The sequence below is a fragment of the Benincasa hispida genome, chromosome 11 (genome assembly GCF_027475165.1).
Source record: "Benincasa hispida cultivar pf3 chromosome 11, pf3_genome.v1.1, whole genome shotgun sequence".
NCBI classification, from domain to species: Eukaryota; Viridiplantae; Streptophyta; class Magnoliopsida; order Cucurbitales; family Cucurbitaceae; genus Benincasa; species Benincasa hispida.
In genome coordinates, this window is record NC_143488.1 from 13,457,728 (window position 1) to 13,461,467 (window position 3,740).

A 3,740-nucleotide genomic window follows, 5' to 3' on the forward strand; every position below is an offset into this window, starting at 1 on the left:
CATTAGTAAAGCTTAAATTAGCTTAGGTTGTTGAAAATATGGAGAGTAGAAAATGGGGAGAGAGTTGAGAGAAATGGAGAAGGGTTTAAAGAAGAACAAAGGAGGGGAATGAGGAAGGCTAAAATTAATTATTATTATTTTTTTTTACTTTTTAATACATTTTTATCTTTGAATTAATAATAATAATAAAATCTTTTGATGAAAAAAAAAACAATTAAAGGAAAATTTTTTTTCTTTTAACTTTTAATTTTCTCTTTAAAAAAACATTAACAAAACAAAACAATAACAATAATAATAAAATAAAACAATTTAAATTGAGTCGGACCAAATATGGTGTCTACAAAATTCACATAAGTCTGAATGAATTAAATTAGAGGCTCATATATCCTAAATGCAAATTTATGCAAAGTCTTAGTTATTTTAGTCTGACTACAATTAATATCCGCATTTATCGAAGTCTTTTATTGATAACTTAGGAAATGTTTTCAACCTACTCGTGTTACTAATTATCTGTTTATTGACATGAAAAAGCCTAGAATGCCAAATATTAAAAGAACACAACAAATAAACAAACGACTTAGTTTTATTCATGTCACGACATTCCATTAGTTGCATACCCCTTTTTCACGAAGACATTAATTTTTTGTAAGAGTATATAAGTCGGATCTATGGTCTAAGTAAAGCCAGCCTTGTTGAAAAATAGTTCGAGACCAAATTCTTCTTTATCTCTGGAGTGTGCAAAACTTCCTTCAGAGTGACGGTCTTCCCAGAGGTAAACTTCAGCTCCACCTTGCCAACTCCAGCAACTTTGTTAAGTGTTGAACCCCTAACAATATATTTTTATCCTAAAACTAAGGTCATGATAGACATGGTGTATAGCGCTAGTGTCTATCCACTAAAGAGCCACCGGTCACATTTACTTTTGTGATCATGGCTACTAATGCCTCTTCTGTCAAGTTTGCCTGCTCAACAGGACGACGCCTGTTCCTACAGTTCCTGGTCATATGTCCAAGTTTGTTGCAAGTTTGTTCCTACAGTTATTGTACCACTTCTCATGAGGGGGGTTTTTGCTTCTTTTGGTTGCTAGATCCCCGATTCTTACCTTTCCACTTAGTTTCCTTTGACTTTGGTTCAAGTTTTATCACAGTAGAGGCAGACCTTCCTTTGTACGATGTTTACCTCCTCCCTCTGGTCTTGCTTACGGGCTTCCTCCTCAATCCTTAGACATGTTATTAGACTTTCCAAGGAGAGAATTTCTTGATCTTTTGCCTTATGATATTTTTAAAATCCTTCCATATAGGGGGTAACTTGTCTATAATAACAACTTGAAATTGCTCATTAAGGGACATACCTTCATTTATTATCTCATGAGCTATCTTCTACAATTCATAGGATTGGACCTCCACAAATTTTTTGTCTATCATTTGGAACTTTAGGTAACGGCTTACTGCATATTTTTTTTAACCGGGTATCGTATATTTTTTTTTTATAGGGCGTCTCAAACTTCTTTTGCTGTCTTTATTATATTGTAATAATCATAAAGATCATCAGTTAAAACATTTAAGATAAAGTTTATGCAAAGAAAATCATTTTCTTCCCAAACAATTGCATCTTTGATTTGTTAAATAACTGTCTTTTTCGTGGTGCAAAAGTCAACAACCTTCTTGATAGTGAGGAAGAACGACATCTTCTGCTTCCAACGTCTAAAGTGCGCCCCTTCAAATCGGAAAGGATAGTTGAGATCGGAGGGCATGAAGTCATTTTGTGTTGACAGGACTATAAATCGCGGTAGATGGAACACGTCTTAAAATTGTCAAAAAAAATTCCCAACGAACAGAAGAAGACAATAAACGAACGACACAGAAGATAGTCGTTAGAAGTAGATACTACAAAGAGAACAAACTGTGAAAGGTTGAGTCGTGGTTCTCACTCTCTTTAAGATGTTTTGTGGCTTTACCCTTTGTGCAAGCAGTTCGGAATAAGGCCACGCCATCCTTAAGATAAAATAGCCCAGAAAATTCTGTGTTGATTGGAACTGCACCAGAACCAATCAAAATTCTAATACCCTTGTAGATTGATAATGCTCGAAAAAACGCGAAGGGAACGAGGAGAAGAAGAGCAGAAGAATTTCTGATTTTTTTGTATCTTCCTTCTCAAGCATTGAAGGCAATTTGTAGGCCTTGAAAGTGCATTTCAGAAGGGGTAACGTGTGAATGCACGCATGATGTGAAAACGGCCGAAAGATTGTGTAAAAAATGGGTGACCATCTCTAAATTGTAAAAGACTACGTATTTTTTTAATAAAAAATATATAAAATAAAAATTATTATTTTTAATAAAAAATAATTCCACACCCATCCGAATGGCAGTGGCACACATGTAGAATGACCATCATAGCCATGTTTGGCTATCTCTTCACTCTTCTAAAACATGGGTATCCCTTGGGGCTCAAACCCAAAACTATAGGTGGGGGTATATAAAGGGACTTCCCCTTGTTGAATTAAGTAGTATGGGATTCTCATTTTCACAAAAATCCATAAAAGATCTAATTTTCATTTAAATAAAAATTCTCACCAACATTGGTTATAACAATAATAATAATGGTAGTCGTAACAATAACTATAACGGTAATGGTAACAATAATATGTAATTCTCATGTGCAATCGGATTGAGTACTTTTTATTCATCATTCAGATTGCATTATTTCATTACAGATTTAGATGTGGGACTCAAATGCATAACACAAGTAAACAATATTAAAAGTAATCAAATGAGGTCCACTTTTTTTTTTCTCATTAAACTATTATGTTTTCAATGGGATAAACGTGGACTAAATATTTTTGAGCAAGTGAATGACTCATTTAATTTAACATAAACATCTAATTAGCCAAACCAAAATTATCACATTAAATGTGATAAATTGAAACCAATGATATATGCGTTTAAAATGATTTGAAATGTTATCAAATGAAAACTCTTAAGTTGAAGAATTATTTGAAGAATAGCTTAACCTTGGCCCTCTTAAGTTGCCTTATACATAGGTTGTTTAGTTTCTAATTATTTGTCTGAATCCCTTTTTCAAGCAAAGATCTGTTTGAATCGACATGACAAAATATATTTTTTTAGAATCATTTTTATTTAAAATCTTTTGATAAAAGCGGTTTAAAATATACTTAGAAAGTGTATTAAAAAATATTTTTCAATGATTACTAAATACTTCAATTTTTTTCCAACATAACTTATTTTCAAATTTAATCACTTGAAAAGTTAAACCAAACATACCATAATTCGACTGTTCTAATTTCTATGTTGTGAGGCAAGTTCGTTAAATAAAAAAAAAAAAGTTTTATTGTTACACACTCTTTAGAGAAAATGACCTCTCATTATGAATTATCATTTAAGAGAACTATGGTGTAGTTGAGTTGAGCTAATTGATGAAATCAATCAAATTTTGTGTAAATGACTATAATAGTTGCCATAACCTAATTCACGTTGAATGGACTTTCATAACTTTAGTCGATGAGAATGCTAAATTAATTGTCTTTTAAAAACATATCAATCTGAATATAACTTGACTAATCAAGACATATACACATTAAATTCTTCCACATCCACATATTGAATTACAATAAAATCGCATATTCAAACCCATCATCGTGTCAATTAATTAAGATTAAGAAGAAAAGCACCAACCTTTGAGACATTAAATATTCCATGGTCTTTCTCGATTAAGGCTTTCTT